Here is a 19,975-nt window from a genome sequence, read left to right on the forward strand (position 1 = left end):
CCTTCCAAACCCACGACCACTACCATCTGGAAGGACAAAAGCAGCAGATTCCTTGGAACTCCACCACCTGGATGTTCCCTTCCAAGTCACTCACCATCCTGACTTGGAAATATATCACCATTCCTTCACTGTTGCTGGGGCAACATCCTGGAGCTCCCTCCTTAACAGCACAGTGGGTGTACCTACACCTCAAGGACTGCAGCGATTCAAGAAGGCAACTCACCACCACCTTCTGAAGGGCAATTAAGGAGGGGCAATAAATGCTGGCCTAACCAGTGATGCCCACATCCCGCAAATGAATTTTTAAAAATACACTGTCAAACTTCTTTTGAAAGTCCATACCGCACTACCCTCACAAATCCTCTTACTCCATAAAATTACTCAATTAAATGGATCATATTCAATGTACTTTTCATGAATCAGTGTTAACTTTTATTAGTCCATATTTTTCCAAATGCTAATTGATTTTGTCTTGGATAATTGTCTCTAAACATTTCACCACCACCGACTTTCGGCTGACTGGCCTATAGTTACTGGGTTCATTTCACACTCTTTTATTTTGAACAGGGTGAAACATATGGAATTCTCCAGTCCTCTAGGCACCATCCCACATTTCCAAGCATAATTGGAAAATTGTACCTTGAGCCTCTATAACTACCACCCTTAGTTCCCTCCCTAACCAGGAATGCATCCAAAACAGACTTTTCTACATTGAGAACTGCCAACCTGGTAAATGCCTCTGTATCAATTTATATCTGATCCAATATTGCTACTGCTTCCTCCTTGCTCTATTGGCAACATCCTCTTTAGGGAAGACAGTCTTTGTGGTAATGGTATTCTAATGATGGGTAAAATGAAACAATAAAGATTCGGACATTACAGGTGTCATTTTAGAAATTTTGCGTTTATGAAGGAACACTGAGTTAGTTGGACTTGGAGGTAATAAAAGCATGCACATTTCAGTGACAGAGGGCTGAGGTTGAAGCAGGAATGGACAATTTTCTAAAATTGAAGTAAGCAATCTTATTTGTGGATGGAAATGTCAAAGTTTGAAAACTCAGCTCAATATCCAGGAAGGATGATTGAATCTGCGGAAAGAAAAGGGGAATGTGTGGCATCCAAATGCAATACCTGGGCAAAAATGCGTGATTTCCAAACTATTTGTCGTATTGGTTCACAGGATGTGGGCTTCACTGGCTAGGCCAACATTTACTGATCATCCATAATTGCCCCTGAGAAGGTTTGTTAAACTGCTCTAATCCATGTGATGTAGGTAAACCCACGGTGCTGTTAGGGAGAGATCCTGGATATTGACACAGCAACAGTAAAGAACAGATATATTTCGGAGTCAGGATGGCATTTGACATGCAAGGGAACTTGTAGGTGGAGGTGTTCTCATGTGCCTTCTGCTCTTGTCCTTGGTAGTAGAGGTCTTAGTTTTGGAAGGTGGTGTCTAAGGAGCCTTGGTGAGTTGCTGCAGTGCATCTTGCACATGGTACAGATTGCTGCCACTTTGCATCAATGATGGAGGGAGTGACTGCTTAAGTGGTGGATGGGGTGCCATTCAGTTGGGCTGCTTTGATGGTGTTGAGCGCCTTGAGTACCGTGGGAGCCGCACCTATCGAGGAAAGTAGAAAGTATTCCATCACACTGCTGACTTCTGCCTTGTAGATGATGGACAGGCTTTGGGGATCATGAGGTGAGTTGTTCTCTGCAGACTTCACACCCTCTCACCTGCTCCTGTAGCCACAGTATTTATATGGCTGATCCAGTTCAGTTTCTGGTCAATGGTAGCCCCCAGAATATGATAGTGGGAGATTCAGAAATGGTAATGCCATGGAATGTCAGGGGGCAGATGGTTAGATTCTCTCTTGTAGAGATGGCAATTGCCTGACACTTTTCCGTCACAAATGTTACTTACCACTTGTCACCCCAAGCCTGAATATTGCCCGTGTCTTGCAATATGTGGACATAGATTGCTTCAGTATCTGAGGAGTTGCAAATGGTGCTGAATATTGTGCAGTCAACTGCAAACATTTCCACTTCTGACCTTATGATGGAAAGAAAGTAATTGATGAAGGAGCTTAAGATGGTTGGGTTGGACACTACCCTGAGGAACATCTTCAGTGATGTGCTAGGACTGAGATGGTTAACCCCCAACAACCACAACCATGTTTCTTTGTGCTAGGTATGACTCCAATCAGTAAAGATTTTCCCCCCAATTCCCAATAATAAAAATTTCTTTTAGGGGGTCCTTGATGCCACACTTGGTCAAATGTTGCCCTGATGTCAAGGGTAGTCAGTCTCACCTCACCACTTGAGCTCGGCCTGTGTTTGGGTCAAGGCTGTAATGGGGCCAGGTGCTGAGTGGTCCTGGTGAAACCTAAACAGAGTCAGAAAGCAAGTTATTGCTGATAGAACTGTTGATGACCCCTTACATCACTTTGATGGTCAAGAGTAGACTGAAGGGGCAGTGATTGGCCAGATTGGATTTTTCCTGCTTTTTGAGGACAAGACATACCTGGGCAATTTTCTTTTTAAAAAAAATATATTTATTAAAGTTTTTTAACACAATTTTTCTCCCTGACAAACAATAACCCCCCCCCCCCTCTCGTAACAAAAACAAAACGAGAAATCGCGCAGAGCAAGATATATGCATGGCAAAATGATATATTTACACAGCTTTGTACACTGGCCCTCACCCGTACGTGCCAGTTTCCCCAACCCTTCATGTTATCTCTTGCTCATCCACCCTCCCAGGCAGTCCCCCCCCCCCCCCTCCCCAGGACGTTCCCCCCCCCCCCCCCCCCCCCCAAGGTTGCTGCTGCTGCTGACCGACCTTCCTCTAACGCTCCGCGAGATAGTCTAGGAACGGTTGCCACCGCCTGTAGAACCCCTGCGCAGACCCTCTCAAGGCAAACTTAATCCTCTCCAACTTTATGAACCCAGCCATATCATTTATCCAGGCCTCCAGGCTGGGGGGCTTCGCCTCCTTCCACATTAGCAAGATCCTTCGCCGGGCTACGAGGGACGCAAAGGCCAGAATGCCGGCCTCTTTCGCCTGCTGCACTCCCGGTTCGTCCACTACTCCAAATATTGCTAGCCCCCAGCTTGGCTTGACCCGGACTTTCACCACCTGAGATATTGCTTCCGCCACTCCTCTCCAGAACCCCTCCAGTGCCGGGCATGACCAAAACATATGGACATGGTTCGCCGGGCTCCCTGAGCACCTTCCACATCTGTCCTCCATCCCAAAGAACCTACTCAACCTCGTCCCCATTAAGTGCGCTCTGTGGACCACCTTAAATTGTATCTGGCTGAGCCTGGCACACGAGGAGGAGGAATTAACCCTACCTAGGGCATCAGCCCACAGACCTTCCTCGATCTCCTCCCCCAGCTCCTCCTCCCATTTACCCTTCAACTCTTCTACCAGCGCTTCCCCCTCTTCTTTCAACTCCTGGTGTATTTCCGACACCTTGCCCTCCCCGACCCATACACCCGAGATCACCCTATCTTGAACTTCTTGTGCCGGGAGCAACGGGAATCCCCTCACCTGTCACCTCACAAAAGCCCTCACCTGCATATATCTAAAGGCATTTCCCGGGGGTAACTCGAACTTCTCCTCCAGTGCCCCTAGGCTCGCAAACGTCCCATCGATGAACAGGTCCCCCATTCTTCCAATCCCCGCCCGATGCCAGCTCTGGAACCCCCCGGCCACCTTCCCCGGGACAAACCAGTGGTTACCCCTGATCGGGGATCACACCGATGCTCCCATTGCATCCCGGTGCCGTCTCCACTGGCCCCAGATCCTTAGTGTTGCCGCCACCACCGGGCTCGTGGTATACTTTGTCGGCGAGAGCGGCAGCGGTGCCGTCACCAATGCCCCCAGGCTCGTTCCTTTACAGGACGCCATCTCCATCCTCTTCCATGCCGCCCCCTCTCCCTCCATAACCCACTTGCGGATCATCGCCACATTTGCTGCCCAGTAGTAGCTCCCCAGGTTTGGCAGCGCCAACCCTCCTCGGTCCCTACTGCGTTCCAGGAACCCTCTCCTTACTCTCGGGGTCTTATTCGCCCACACAAACCCCATAATACTCCTGACTACTCTCTTAAAAAAGGCCTTAGTGATCACGATGGGAAGGCACTGAAACACAAACAGAAACCTCGGAAGGACCACCATTTTGACCGACTGCACTCTACCCGCCAGCGAGAGCGGTAACATGTCCCAACTTTTGAAATCCTCCTCCATTTGCTCCACCAACCTCGTCAGGGTCCCCCAACTCCTGGCTATCTGGATCCCCAGATACCGAAAGCTCCCCTCCGCCCTCCTCAACGGTAGGTCCCCTATCCCTCTTTCTTGGTCCCCCGCCTGTAATACAAAGAGCTCACTCTTCCCTACATTGAGCTTATAGCCCGAAAACTCCCCAAACTCCCTTAGAGTCTGCATGACCTCCACCATCCCCTCCATTGGATCCGCCACGTACAGCAACAGGTCATCCGCATATAGCGACACCCGATGCTCTTCTCCCCCTCGGACCTCCCCCCTCCATTTATTAGACTCCCTCAATGACATGGCCAATGGTTCGATCGCCAATGCGAACAACAGGGGGGACAGGGGGCACCCCTGCCTCATCCCGCGGTACAGTCGAAAGTACTCCGACCTCCGCCGGTTCGTTACTACACTCGCCATCGGGCTCTGTAAAGGAGCTTAACCCAATTGATAAACCCTACCCGAACCCAAATCTACGCAGCACCTCCCAGAGGTACTCCCACTCTACTCGGTCAAAGGCCTTCTCCGCGTCCATAGCTGGCACTATCTCCGCCTCTCCGTCCTCCGATGGCATCATTATCACGTTTAAGAGCCGCCGCACATTGGTGTTTAGTTGCTTGCCCTTTACAAATCCCGTCTGGTCCTCGTGGATTACCCCCGGGACACAGTCCTCGATCCTCGTGGCCAGCACTTTTGCCAGCAACTTTGCATCCACATTGAGGAGCGAGATCGGCCTGTACGATCCACATTGGAGTGGGTCCTTGTCCCGCTTTAGGATCAAAGAAATTGTCGCTTCTGACATTGTCGGGGGCAGGGTCCCCTCCTCTCTTGCCTCATTAAAGGTCCTCACCAGTAGCTGGGCCAACAGGTCTGCGTACTTCCTGTAGAACTCCACCGGGAATCCGCCCGGTCCCGGGGCCTTCCCCACCTGCATGCTCCCCAAACCCTTGCTCAGCTCCTCCAACCCAATTGGTGCCTCCAAACCAGCCACCTCTTGTTTCTCCACCCTCGGGAATCTCAGCTGATCTAGGAATCGTCTCATCGCCTCTTCCCCCGCTGGGGGCTGGGATCTGTACAGCTCTTCATAAAAGGCCTTAAATACCTCATTTATTTTCGTCGCACTCTGAGCCGTGGCTCCCCTTCCATCTTTGACTCCCCCTATTTCCCTCGCTGCCATCCTCTTACGGAGCTGGTGTGCCAGCATCCGACTAGCCTTTTCTCCATACTCGTAGGTCGCCCGCTGCACTTTCCTCCACTGTGCCTCCCGCCTTCCCTGTGGTCAACAGGTCAAACTCCGTCTGGACCCGTCGTCTTTCCCCAAGTAATCTTTCCTCCGGGCCTCTGCTCTCAAAATCTCCCCCACTAACCTCTCCCTTTCCATACCCTCGGTCTTCTCCCTATGAGCCCTAATGGAAATTAGCTCTCCCCTGATCACCGCCTTCAACGCCTCTTATACCACCCCCACCCGCACCTCCCCGTTGTCTTTGGCCTCCAAGTACCTTTCGATACACCTCCTCACCTTCCCACACACCACCTCGTCCGCCAGCAGTCCCACATCCAGCCGCCACAACGGGCGTTGGTCCCTCTCCTCTCCCAGCTCCAGTTCCACCCAGTGCGGGGCATGGTCCGAAACGGCTATAGCCGAATACTCCGTCCCCTCGGGATGAGCGCCCTACCCAGAACAAAGAAATCTATCCGGGAGTAGGCTTTGTGTACATGGGAGAAGAAAGAAAATTCCCTGGCCTGCGGCCTTGCAAACCACCATGGGTCCACTCCCCCCATCTGATCCATAAACCCCATGAGTACCTTGGCCGCCGCCGGCCTCTTTCCAGTCCTTGATTTGGAGCGGTCCAGTGCTGGATCCAACACTGTATTGAAGTCCCCTCCCATTATCAGGTCTCCTATCTCCAGGTCCGGAATGTGCCCCAACATGCGCTTCATGAATCCTGCATCATCCCAGTTCGGGGCGTATACGTTTACCAACACCACCCACGTACCCTGCAGCCTACCGCTCACCATTACATATCGCCCTCCATTGTCCGCTACAATAGTCTTGGCCTCAAATGACACCCGCTTTCCCACCAATATTGCCACCCCTCTATTCTTCGCGTCCAGTCCCGAGTGGAATACCTGTCCTACCCATCCCTTTCTTAGCCTGACCTGGTGCGCCACCTTTAGGTGTGTCTCTTGGAGCATGGCCACGTCCACCTTCAGTCCCTTTAAGTGCGCCAACACTCGAGCCCTCTTCACCGGCCCATTCAGGCCCCTCACATTCCACGTTATCAGCCGGATTGGAGGGGCTCTCACCCCCCCCCCCCCCCCCTGGAAGGGCCCCCCCCCCCCCCCCCCCGCGCCGACTAACCATCTCCTTTTCTGGGCCAGTCCCTTGTCTGCGTCTCCCTCACCCTCCAGTCCCCCAGCCAGGGGACCTCCGTCCCGACCACCTCTTCTGTGTCCCATTCCCTTTCGGCCAGTGCAGCAGCAACCCTCCCCACCCCCCGACTAGCCATCTCCTTTTCTGGGCCAGTCCCGTGTCCGCGTCTCCCTCACCCTCCAGTCCCCCAGCCAGGGGACCTCCGTCCCGACCACCTCTTCTGTGTCCCATTCCCCCCGCCGACTAGCCATCTCCTTTTCTGGGCCAGTCCCGTGTCCGCGTCTCCCTCACCCTCCAGTCCTGCGCTTTCCAAAGCCCGCTCCGCCCCCTCTGGCGCAGCTCCTGTCACGGCCTTGTCTCTCTTCCCCCAGCCCATGTAACATTTCCTGCGCGTGATTGACCCCCTATATACAACAACCATCACACATCAAACCCCAAAACATCCCCCCCACCCTCACAAACCCTCAGTTAGAGTCCAACTTTTCGGCTTGTACAAAGGTCCACGCCTCTTCAGGCGTTTCGAAGTAATAGTATTGGCCCTTGTATGTGACCCACAGTCGCGCTGGCTGCAGCATTCCGAATTTCACTTCTTTCCGGTACAACGCCGCTTTGGCCCGGTTGAAACCGGCTCTCCGCTTTGCAACCTCCGTGCTCCAGTCTGGGTATATTCGGATCTCTGCATTGTCCCACTTACTGCTCCGCTCCTTCTTGGCCCATCTCAGGACCCACTCTCTGTCCCTGAACCGGTGGAACCTCACCACCATCGCCCTTGGCGGCTCATTTGCCTGGGGCTTCTTCGCCAGCACCCGATGTGCCCCGTCCAACTCCAGCGGCCTCGAAGGGGCCTTCATGCCCATCATCGCCTCGAGCATCGTGCTCGCGTATGCCCCGGCATCAGCCCCCTCCACTCCCTCAGGGAGACCCAGAATTCGCAGATTCTTTCTCCTCGACCTGTTCTCCAGGTCTTCGAGTCTTCCCACCTCTTGTGGAGCGCCTCGTTCTGCTCCACTCTCACCGCCAGGCCCACGAGCTCGTCCTCGTTCTGACTGACTCTTTTCTGTACCTCCTGGATCTTGGCTTCGTGGTCCTTCTGCGTGATCCCGAGTCCTTCAATTGCCGAAAGCATAGGCGCCAACATCTCTTTGCGCATCTCCTTGCGCTGCTCCTCGAAACAGCGCTTGATGAACTCCTGTAGCTCCCCTTTGTCCCTGGCCGCCGCCATTTTGTTTTCTTTCCCTCGCTTCTCCCGTTGCTCCAATGCCGCTCCTTTGGCCATTACACTTCTGGACCGTTTCATAGAAGTTGGAGGGGGGGACTTCTGGGTGCGGCGATGACCAGCTAAGTCGCACGTTTCGGCAGCTCCCGGTGGAACGGACTTTTGGGCTCTTAATAAGAGCCCCAACGGCAATTTTAACGGCTAAAAGCACTGTGCGGTAAACCAGAAGGGAATCCCCCCTGGATACCGATGGAAAAAGGAGAGGAAAGTGGCCGGATTGCGGTGGATCCTTTAGAGCAGCGGCAAGGAAGGCAAGCAAAAACCAAGATGGCGTCGGAAGGTGGCAGGTTAATATGGGGCCCTGAACAACACGAGTTTTTGAAACGCTGCGTGGAAGAGCTTAAAAAGGAGATGAAGAAGGAGCTGTTGGCCCCGATATTACAGGCGATTGAAGGGCTAAAAGATGAGCAAAAGACCCAGGAGCGGGAGCTTCGGGTCATGAAGGCAAAGGCTGCCGAGAACGAGGACGATATACAGGGCCTGGTGGTGAAGACGGAGATGCACGAGGCACACCATAAACGATGTGTGGAAAGGCTGGAGGTGCTGGAGAATAATGCGAGGAGGAAGAATTTAAGGATTCTTGGTCTTCCTGAAGGTGTAGAAGGGGCGAACGTCGGGGCATATGTGAGCACGATGCTGCACTCGTTAATGGGAGCGGAGGCCCCAACGGGTCCGTTGGAGGTGGAGGGAGCATACCGAGTGATGGCGCGAGGACCGAGAGCAGGAGAAATTCCCAGAGCCATAGTGGTGAGATTCCTCCATTTTAAGGACAGAGAGATGGTCCTCAGATGGGCAAAGAAAACTCGGAGCAGTAGGTGGGAGAACGTGGTGATCCGCGTATATCAAGACTGTAGTGCGGAGGTGGCGAGAAGGAGGGTGAGCTTTAATCGGGCAAAAGGCGGTGCTTCATAAAAAAAGGATTACATTTGGAATGCTGCAGCCGGCAAGACTGTGGGTCACATATCAAGGGAAGCACCACTACTTTGAAACGGCGGATGAGGCGTGGAAATTTATTGTTGAAGAGAAATTGGAATAAGCGGGTTAATAAAAAAGAACGTTTGAGACAAAGTGGTGGGGCGAATATGGGGGGCGAAGAGGGGGGAAAAAGGGGGGAGAGATGATTTTTATGTTGTTAATCCTGCGACCCGGTAACTTTTCTCTCTTCCACAGGTTGTGGGGGAGGGAGGAAGGGAGGTGGAGGAGCTGGGGGTGATGGCCATTGGGGGCGGGGCCAAAAGGGAAGCGCGGGCTTTGTTCCCGCGCTATGATAATTATGGCGGGAATAGGGAAGCAGGAAGGAGGGGGCGTCGCACGGTGCGAGCCGAGGTCACGGGGGGAAGCCGAGGTCGGCCAGAGTTTGCTGACTTCTGGGAGCAACATGGGGGGTGTAACTACGCTAGTGGGGGATCTAGCGGGGGGGGGGGGGGGGATTTACTGGGTTGCTGCTGCTGGGGAGAAGGGGGAGCTGGGATGGGGTGGGGTGGGCGGGGCGGGAGGGTTGGAGGGACACAGCTGCGTGGGAACCGGGTGAGGAGCTGGATAAAAGGGGATGGCTAATCGACAAGGGGGGGGGGGGTAAAGAGCCCCCCCAACCCGGCTGATCACGTGGAATGTGGGAGGGCTGAACGGGCCGATAAAGAGGGCACGGGTACTCGCACACCTTAAGAAACTCAAGGCAGATGTGGTTATGTTACAGGAGACGCATTTGAAACTGATAGACCAGGTTAGACTACGCAAAGAATGGGTGGGGCAGGTGTTTCATTCGGGGCTAGATGCGAAAAACAGGGGGGTGGCTATACTAGTGGGGAAGCGGGTAATGTTTGAGGCAAAGACCATAGTGGCGGATAGTGGGGGCAGATACGTGATGGTGAGTGGCAAATTACAGGGGGAGGAGGTGGTCTTAGTGAACGTATATGCCCCGAACTGGGATGATGCCAACTTTATGAGGCGCATGTTAGGACGTATCCCGGACCTAGAGGTGGGGAAGTTGGTAATGGGTGGAGATTTTAACACGGTGCTGGAACCAGGGCTGGACAGATCGAGGTCCAGGACTGGAAGGAGGCCGGCAGCAGCCAAGGTGCTTAAAGACTTTATGGAGCAGATGGGAGGAGTAGACCCATGGAGATTTAGCAGACCTAGGAGTAAGGAGTTTTCGTTTTTCTCCTATGTCCACAAAGTTTATTCACGAATAGACTTTTTTGTTTTGGGAAGGGCGTTGATCCCGAAGGTGAGGGGGACGGAGTATACGGCTATAGCTATTTCGGATCACGCTCCACACTGGGTGGACTTGGAGATAGGGGAGGAAAAAGAACGGCGTCCACCCTGGAGAATGGACATGGGACTAATGGCGGATGAGGGGGGGTGTCTAAGGGTGAGGGGGTGCATTGAAAAGTACTTGGAACTCAATGATAATGGGGAGGTCCAGGTGGGAGTGGTCTGGGAGGCGCTGAAGGCAGTGGTTAGAGGGGAGCTGATATCAATCAGGGCACATAAAGGAAAGCAGGAGAGTAGGGAACGGGAGCGGTTGCTGCAAGAACTTCTGAGGGTGGACAGGCAATATGCGGAGGCACCGGAGGAGGGACTGTACAGGGAAAGGCAAAGGCTACATGTAGAATTTGATTTGCTGACAACGGGTACTGCAGAGGCACAGTGGAGGAAGGCACAGGGTGTACAGTACGAATATGGGGAGAAGGCGAGCAGGTTGCTGGCCCACCAATTGAGGAAAAGGGGAGCAGTGAGGGAAATAGGGGGAGTGAGGGATGAGGAGGGAGAGATGGAGCAGGGAGCGGAGAGAGTGAATGGAGTGTTCAAGGCATTCTACGAAAGATTATATGAAGCTCAGCCCCCGGATGGGAAGGAGAGAATGATGTGTTTTCTGGACCAGCTGGAATTTCCTAAGGTGGAGGAGCAGGAGAGGGTGGGACTGGGAGCACAGATCGAAATGGAGGAAGTAGTGAAAGGAATTAGGAGCATGCAGGCGGGGAAGGCCCTGGGACCGGATGGGTTCCCAGTTGAATTTTACAGGAAATATGTGGACTTGCTCGCCCCGCTACTGATGAGAACCTTTAATGAGGCGAGGGAAGGGGGACAGCTGCCCCCGACTATGTCAGAGGCAACGATATCGCTTCTCCTAAAGAAGGAAAAAGACCCGCTGCAATGCGGGTCCTATAGGCCTGTTTCCCTCCTGAACGTAGACGCTAAGATTCTGGCCAAGGTAATAGCAACGAGGATAGAGGATTGTGTCCCGGGGGTGGTTCATGAGGACCAAACTGGGTTTGTGAAGGGGAGACAGCTAAATACGAATATACGGAGGCTGCTAGGGGTAAGGATGATGCCCCCACCAGAGGGGGAAGCGGAGATAGTGGTGGCGATGGATGCCGAGAAAGCATTTGATAGAGTGGAGTGGGATTATTTGTGGGAGGTGTTGAGGAGATTTGGCTTTGGAGATGAGTATATTAGATGGGTGCAGCTGTTGTATAGGGCCCCGATGGCGAGCGTGGTCACGAATGGACGGGGGTGTGCGTATTTTCGGCTCCATAGAGGGACGAGGCAGGGATGTCCTCTGTCCCCATTATTGTTTGCACTGGCGATTGAGCCCCTGGCCATAGCACTGAGGGGTTCCAGGAAGTGGAGGGGAGTACTCAGGGGAGGAGAAGAACACCGGGTATCTCTGTATGCGGACGATTTGTTGTTGTATGTGGCGGACCCAGCGGAGGGGATGCCAGAGATAATGCGGATACTTGGGGAGTTTGGGGATTTTTCAGGGTATAAATTGAACATGGGGAAAAGTGAGTTGTTTGTGGTGCATCCAGGGGAGCAGAGCAGAGAAATAGAGAACTTACCGCTGAGGAAGGTAACAAGGGACTTTCGCTATTTGGGGATCCAGATAGCCAAGAATTGGGGTACATTGCATAGGTTAAATTTAACGCGGTTGGTGGAACAGATGGAGGAGGACTTCAAGAGATGGGACATGGTATCCCTGTCACTGGCAGGGAGGGTGTAGGCGGTTAAAATGGTGGTCCTCCCGAGATTCCTCTTTGTGTTTCAGTGCCTCCCGGTGGTGATCACGAAGGCTTTTTTCAAAAGGATTGAGAAGAGTATCATGAGTTTTGTATGGGCCGGGAAGACCCCGAGAGTGAGGAAGGGATTTTTGCAGCGTAGTAAGGATAGGGGGGGGCTGGCACTACCGAGCCTAAGTGAGTACTACTGGGCCGCCAATATCTCAATGGTAAGTGGATGGGAGAAGAGGAGGGTGCGGCGTGGAAGAGATTGGAGAGGGCGTCCTGCAGGGGGACTAGCCTACAAGCTATGGTGACGGCGCCGTTGCCGTTCTTACCGAAGAAATATACCACAAGCCCGGTGGTGGTGGCTACTCTGAAAATTTGGGGGCAGTGGAGACGGCATAGGGGAAAGACGGGAGCCTCGGTGTGGTCCCCGATAAGAAATAACCATAGGTTTGCTCCGGGTAGAATGGTTGGGGGATTTGGAACATGGCAAAGAGCAGGAGTAACACAATTGAGAGATCTGTTTGTAGATGGGACGTTTGCAAGTCTGGGAGCGCTGACCGAAAAATATGGGTTGCCCCAAGGGAATGCATTCCGGTATATGCAACTGAGGGCTTTTGCGAGGCAACAGGTGAGGGAATTCCCGCAGCTCCCGACGCAGGAGGTGCAGGACAGAGTGATCTCAAAGACATGGGTGGGGGACGGTAAGGTATCAGACATATATAGGGAAATGAGGGACGAGGGGGAGATTATGGTAGATGAGCTGAAAGGGAAATGGGAAGAAGAGCTGGGGGAGGAGATTGAGGAGGGACTGTGGGCTGATGCCCTAAGTAGGGTAAACTCATCGTCCTCGTGTGCCAGGCTAAGCCTGATACAATTTAAGGTGTTACACAGGGCGCATATGACTGGAGCACGGCTCAGTAAATTTTTTGGAGTAGAGGATAGGTGTGCAAGATGCTCGAGAAGCCCAGCGAACCACACCCACATGTTCTGGTCATGTCCGGCACTACAGGGGTTTTGGGTGGGGGTGACAAAGGTGCTTTCGAAGGTGGTGGGGGTACAGGTCAAACCAAGCTGGGGGTTGGCTATATTCGGGGTTGCAGAAGAGCCGGGAGTGCAGGAGGCGAAAGAGGCTGATGTTTTGGCCTTTGCGTCCCTAGTAGCCCGGCGCAGGATTCTGTTGATGTGGAAGGAAGCCAAGCCCCCGGGTGTGGAGACCTGGATAAATGACATGGCAGGGTTTATAAAGCTGGAACGGATTAAGTTCGTCCTAAGGGGATCGGCTCAGGGGTTCACCTGGCGGTGGCAACCGTTCGTTGAATACCTCACAGAAAGATAGAGGGAATGGAAAAGAAGAAGACAGCAGCAGCAACCGGGGGGGGGGGGGGGGGGAGGAACCAGAAGGACTCTCAGGGATGTTAGTGTATAAGTATAATATGTATAGGTTGTTGTTATAGGTAATTGTATATTGGACTGCTGAATTGTATTTTTGGAGAGTATTTATTTGGGACAAGGCAGTTGCCATTTAGTTTTGTTTTTTAATTTTGATGTTGTTTATATATTATTTATTTATTTATTTATTGTTTAAAAAACTGGCCATTGTTATTTATATTGTTATATTACTGTGTAAAAGATACACAATGTACTGTTATGGTTGGCCAAAAATTTTGAATAAAATATATTTTTAAAAAAAAGAAGTTGGAGGGGGACCCCTCTCTTCCCTTCCCCACGGGTTGCGTCAAAAAAAAAAAAAAGTTCAGTTGGGGCTCCTCTAACGAGCCCGAAAGTCCGTGGTAGCGGGAGCTGCCGAATCGTGCGGCTTAGCTCCGCATAGCCGCAACCAGAAGTCACCTGGGCAATTTTCTACATTTCTGGTAGATGCCATAAGACCATAAGACACAGGAGCGGAAGTAAGGCCATTCGGCCCATCGAGTCCACTCCGCCATTCAATCATGGCTGATTTCAACTCCATTTACCCGCTCTCTCTCCATAGCCCTTAATTCCTCGAGAAATCAAGAATTTATCAACTTCTGTCTTAAAGACACTCAACGTCCCGGCCTCCACCGCCCTCCATGGCAATGAATTCCACAGACCCACCACTCTCTGGCTGAAGAAATTTCTCCTCATCTCTGTTCTAAAGTGACTCCCTTTTATTCTAAGGCTGTGCCCCCGGGTCCTAGTCTCCCCTGCTAATGGAAACAACTTCCCTACATCCACCCTATCTAAGCCATTCATTATCTTGTAAGTTTCTATTAGATCTCCCCTCAACCTCCTAAACTCCAATGAATATAATCCCAGGATCCTCAGACGTTCATCGTATGTTAGGCCTACCATTCCTGGGATCATCCGTGTGAATCTCTGCTGGACCCGCTCCAGTGCCAGTATGTCCTTCCTGAGGTGTGGGGCCCAAAATTGCTCACAGTATTCTAAATGGGGCCTAACTAATGCTTTATAAAGCTTCAGAAGTACATCCCTGCTTTTATATTCCAAGCCTCTTGAAATGAATGACAACATTGCATTTGCTTTCTTAATTACGGACTCAACCTGCAAGTTTACCTTTAGAGAATCCTGGACTAGGACTCCCAAGTCCCTTTGCACTTCAGCATTATGAATTTTGGCACCGTTTAGAAAATAGTCCATGCCTCTATTCTTTTTTCCAAAGTGCAAGACCTCGCACTTGCCCACGTTGAATTTCATCAGCCATTTCTTGGACCACTCTCCTAAACTGTCTAAATCTTTCTGCAGCCTCCCCACCTCCTCCATACTACCTGCCCCTCCACCTATCTTTGTATCATCGGCAAACTTAGCCAGAATGCCCCCAGTCCCGTCATCTAGATCGTTAATATATAAAGAGAACAGCTGTGGCCCCAACACTGAACCCTGCGGGACACCACTCGTCACCGGTTGCCATTCCGAAAAAGAACCTTTTATCCCAACTCTCTGCTTTCTGCCTGACAGCCAATCATCAATCCATGTTAGTACCTTGCCTCGAATACCATGGGCCCTTATTTTACTCAGCCAGTGTTGTAGCTGTAATGGAACAGCTTGTCTAGGGACACGGATAGTTCTGGAGCACAAGTCTTCAGTACTGTTGCCAAAATAGTTGTCCGGACTCATAACCTTTTCAGTATCCAGTGCTGTCAGCCATTCCTTGATGGAAGACTGCCCAAGATACCAAATGAACCCACACTAATGATCCACTGCTCTTAACACTCACTCACTACTCGTCAAAATACTATTTCCTTATCAATTATTCTCAATTCCCAAATGGCCATTTGCATTTAACTACTAAATTCTTACCACCGCAATCTTTCAAACACTCTGCCTCCTTCACTGCTCACTACCCGATCACAATACGCTCCTCTATCATAGAAACAGCGAAAATAGAAGCGTGAGAAGGCCATTTGACCCTAAGTGGGCCATTAGGGAGCCAAAGGCTAGGGCGTCTGCCCATCTCCCCATAAAGAGCTCTAGCTGCTCCAATACCCTGAAGACCACCACTAGTAGGCATGGCTCTACCCTCAGCTCCACACAGTGGACATGGCCTCAAAGAAGGTCGACCAGTACCCGACAAGCCTGGGGCAAGACCAGAACATGTGGATATGGTTGGCCAGGCCTCCTTGGCACCTTTCACATTTATCCTCCACTTCTGGGAAGAACCCACTCATTCTTGTTGTGATCATGTGTGCCCTGTGAACCTTTAGCTGTAGCAGGCTCAGCCCCACACGTGTGGAGGTGGAGTTCACCCTGTGCGGTGCTTCAATCCAGAATCCACCCCCATCCCCAGTTCCTCCTCCCATTTCTCCCTTGACTCATCAAGAGGAGTACATACAGTTAGAATTACAGTTATAGTACATCATGAGAAATATCTCTTCTAGTATCCGTCCATACATGTCCGCACAGTTGCCCGCGGTCAGAAGTCTGGCCAGTAGTGAGTGCCCTGCTATCTGGGGGATCTTTGCTGTCTGGTTTCGGAGGAAGGTTCTAATTTGTCTATATCTTGGCTCGTTCCTTTTCGGGAGTTAGAGCTTGTCCGTGAGTTCATCCAGGGTCGCTACTCTGTATAGGTCCTCTACCGTCAGTGTTTCTTTGTCCTGTCCCCACCTTTCGAAGGAGGCATTCATCGTCGCAGGGATAAATTTATGGTTTTTGCAGGTGGGGGCCATTGTGGACATCGCGGTCAGACCGAAGTGGTGCCCAGTTGGTTCCATGTCCTGTGTGGCCACTACCACTGGCCAGGGGATTCGTGACATAGAGGAGCAGGTCATAGGTGTAGAGTGAGACTCAATGCTCTCAGTCTCCCCCTTGAATGCCTTCCACCCCTTCGCTGATCTGAGAGCGATGGGCAGTCGCTCGATTTCCAGGGCAATTAGTACCAGGGAGAATGGGCATCCCTGCCTTGTGTCTCTGTGCAGCTAGAAGCATCCGGAGCTGGTGGAGTTTGTCCGTATGTTTGCCTTGGGAGCGCTGTGCAGTAGTTTCACCGTGAACCCTGGCCCAAACCCAAACCATTCCAGTACCTCTGTGAGGTACTTCCATTCGAATCTGTCAAATGCCTTCTCTGCATCTCGCAAGATGATCACCTCAGGTGTCTCCTCCCCAGCCAGGGTCATGATCACATTAACTGACATGGTATTATCATAATGATTCATTCCACTCAGTTTTCACTACTTTACCATCAGATATTTTAAACTTTTTCAGGCGAGGACATTTGTAGCCCATTTCTAATTGCCCTCGAGGTGGTGAGCTACCTTCTTGAACTGTTGCAGACCATGGGGTGAGGATATTCCCACAGTGGGCGGTTTTAGGATTTTGACCCAGCAATGATGAAGGCTAGTAATGCATTTCCAAGTCAGGATTGTGCACAACTCAAAAAGGATAACTTGGAGGTGGTGTCAATCTCCTCAGTTTAATGGTATCCTATTTTAAGAGAAAAGAAAATGAAGATGGCATTTTAATTGTCTTTTTATTAATTATCTCCCAAAAATAAGTCAACTCTTATTGACAGTTGACTTGGATTTCAGAATGCTCTATGTTGATGACGCAGTAACACGATCGACCATTAATAAAGGTACTGCCATCGCTTCTCGGCCTTTTGGCTAAGATCAAGCGTAGCACTACTTGACCTTTTGGCTAGGATGTGTGGCGCATCAGATGTAGTGCCTGGATCTGGTATGTCTCTCTTGTGGAGGCCATGAATTGGATTCAATTTGAATTAGTTTTTGGAGCAGGCAAGGAGCTGGATTAGGGGCTCACCCCCATCCACACTCTGGCTTTGTAACTCTACTAAAGTAAAGGATAAAAAATAAATAAAGGTACTGCCCACAAGTTCTTTATGTGAGTGCAATATAAATTGGTCAACACAGATTGATTCGCCCATTATCAGCATTAAGCACTACCAGTTGCACTTAAAAGTGCATTTTTTAAAAAAAAACCTCATTCCTGCATTCTCCTTATGATGGCATAACCTTTAGTGTTGGCAACAGTCAACAAAATGTTTCAGAATGCTGATGGGCTACTGGTTGCCTACCACTGATCTAACAATTGTTCAATCTCTGTCCTTTTATAACCACAGCTGAAAATGCTGAGCAAGCAGGATCTCAGATTGAAATCTATTTGGCTGATGGCAATTCTTTTTTGTATTGCAGAAATGTGGAGGGATAGTTACTGAACTAATATTTCATCAGCCAGAAATGATAATTCATTAGAGTACCAATTCCTGTTTTAGCATTCCGTTTCAAGAACTGCTGACTGTGTCATCAGAATCAAGTGTCAAAATACATGGATCAGCATGGACCATTTATGGAGTGATAAGATCTTAAGGGAGACTCCTCTCCTCTTGAAATGAAAGGGGCCCCATTTGTACTATGATTTTAAAAAATTATTTGTGGTTCTTATATATATTTTGTGCAGATAAGGAAAGTTGTCAGCGTGTCCAGGGTTAATTAAGAGAGAAGTTTTGGGAGTCTTTGTCAGTAGTGTGTAAGGGATGAAAGATGTTATTCTCTTTGCCTTATGGTGGGTTTTAATTTACAAGTAAACAGAATAGACTGTACTTCTGTTTGCAGTGAAAGACAATTTCGTGATTTGGGTAATATTTCCTGGATTTTTCAGTAAAGAACCTATAAAGGACTGTTGCCAGAAAGGTGCAAGCATTTCTTGGGGTTTTGTAAGATAATTGTCTGGCTGTGTTTTAAGTTTTCTTTCTGCATTTACTAAACCATTTAATTCTTTACATTTTAAAAGTCAGCACTGGAGTTCTGTGTTTCTGAGTTTAGTAACTATCCCTCCACATTTCTACAATACAAAAAAGAATTACCATCAGCCAAATAGATTTCAATCTGAGATCCAGCTTGCTCAGCATTATCAGCTGCAGTCGTAACAGGACAGAGATTGAACAATTGTTAGATCAGTGGTGGGCAACCAGTAGCCCATCAGCATGCCAAAGCATTTTGTTGACTGTTGCCCACACTCAGGGTTGCCAGATGTAGCTCGTTTCCATCCATAAAGTGATACATATGTAAAGCAAGAGCACATGATGTGAGATGTGCTGATTGCACACATTGAGATCCATGTCCTCCTACCACATCCAAAGTGTACATTTTGACCATTTGAAATAGTAATATTAAGCACAACTTCAACACATATGTATAAATCTTATATAGGTCATGGTTAGTGGACATGCCAAATTTCAATATTGAAGCCCAGTGAGATGGAGGGCCACTCACGAGCCGAGGTTGCCTATCTCCATGTTAGATGCAGCAACCACCTTTATAAAATAAAAATTCTTTCATGGGATGGGAGTGCCATGGCAAGGTCAGCATGTGTTGCCCCTCCCCAATTGCCATTGAACGGAGTTGCTTGCTATGGATTTTCAGAGGGGGGCAGTTAAGAGTCAACCAGATTGCTGTAGATCTGGAGTGACATGAAGGCTAAAGGATGGCAAAATTTCCTTCCCAAAGTCAAAAGCGAACCAGATGGGTTTTTAATGACAATTAATGGTAGTTTAATTACAAACTTTTATTCGTTGAATTCAAATTGCACCACCTGCCATGTCCGCAGACTTAGCTTGGATTTCCACTATGCCACCCCCCTTGCACTCTGTTGCCCTGCCTGCACTCTACCAGTCCAATGATAATGGAACTTATTCCACCTGTCCAGACACGATGGCCCAACAATCTTCAGCTGCTTCATCAATGACCTGCCTCCCATCACAAGGTCAGAACGGTGTTCATATGGCAAGTAACATTTGCACCACACCACACCATCTCCAACATGAGGATCTAACCATTACTCTTTGACATTCAGTGGAATTACCATCGCTGAAGCCCCCACAATTAGCATCCTGGGAGTTACCATTGACCAGAAACTGAACTGGATCAGCCATATATTATGGCAACCAGAGCAGTTTAAAGGGTAGGAATCATGCAGCGATTAACTGACCTCCTGACTCCCCAAAGCCTGTCCACCATCTACAAAGGTACAAGTCAGTAGTGTAATCAAATACTCTCCACTTGCCTGGATGAGTGCAGCTCCATCGAAACAAGAAGCTCAACACCATCTAGTACAAAGCTGGATTACATTCCCTCCGACACTAACGAACAGTGGCAGCAGTGTATCCCATCAATGAAACTCACTGCAGGAACTCACCAAGATTCCTTAGACAGCACCTTCCAAACCCACAGCCACTACAAACTAGAAGGGCAAGAGCAGCAGATACATGGGAACCCCACCACCTGGAGGTTCTTCCCAAGTCACTCACCATCCTGACTTGGAAATATATCACAGCCGCTGGATCAAAATTCTGGAATTCCCTCCCTAACAGTGGATGTACCTACACTTCAGGGGCTGAAGGAGAAGGCAGCTCACCACCACCTCAGAGGGTAATAAAAATGCTGGTCTAGCTAGCGATGCCAATTTGCTGTACAAATTAATAAAAAGAATGTAGAGTATCCTGTATTGGAAATCTGCTTTGCAAAATAATTCTACATTGTTACAAGGAATAGTGAAGCTAGAAAAGTAGCATTTACAAACATAATTAAGAGAACATA

Source organism: Scyliorhinus torazame, chromosome 4, assembly GCF_047496885.1.
Source record: "Scyliorhinus torazame isolate Kashiwa2021f chromosome 4, sScyTor2.1, whole genome shotgun sequence".
NCBI lineage: Eukaryota > Metazoa > Chordata > Chondrichthyes > Carcharhiniformes > Scyliorhinidae > Scyliorhinus > Scyliorhinus torazame.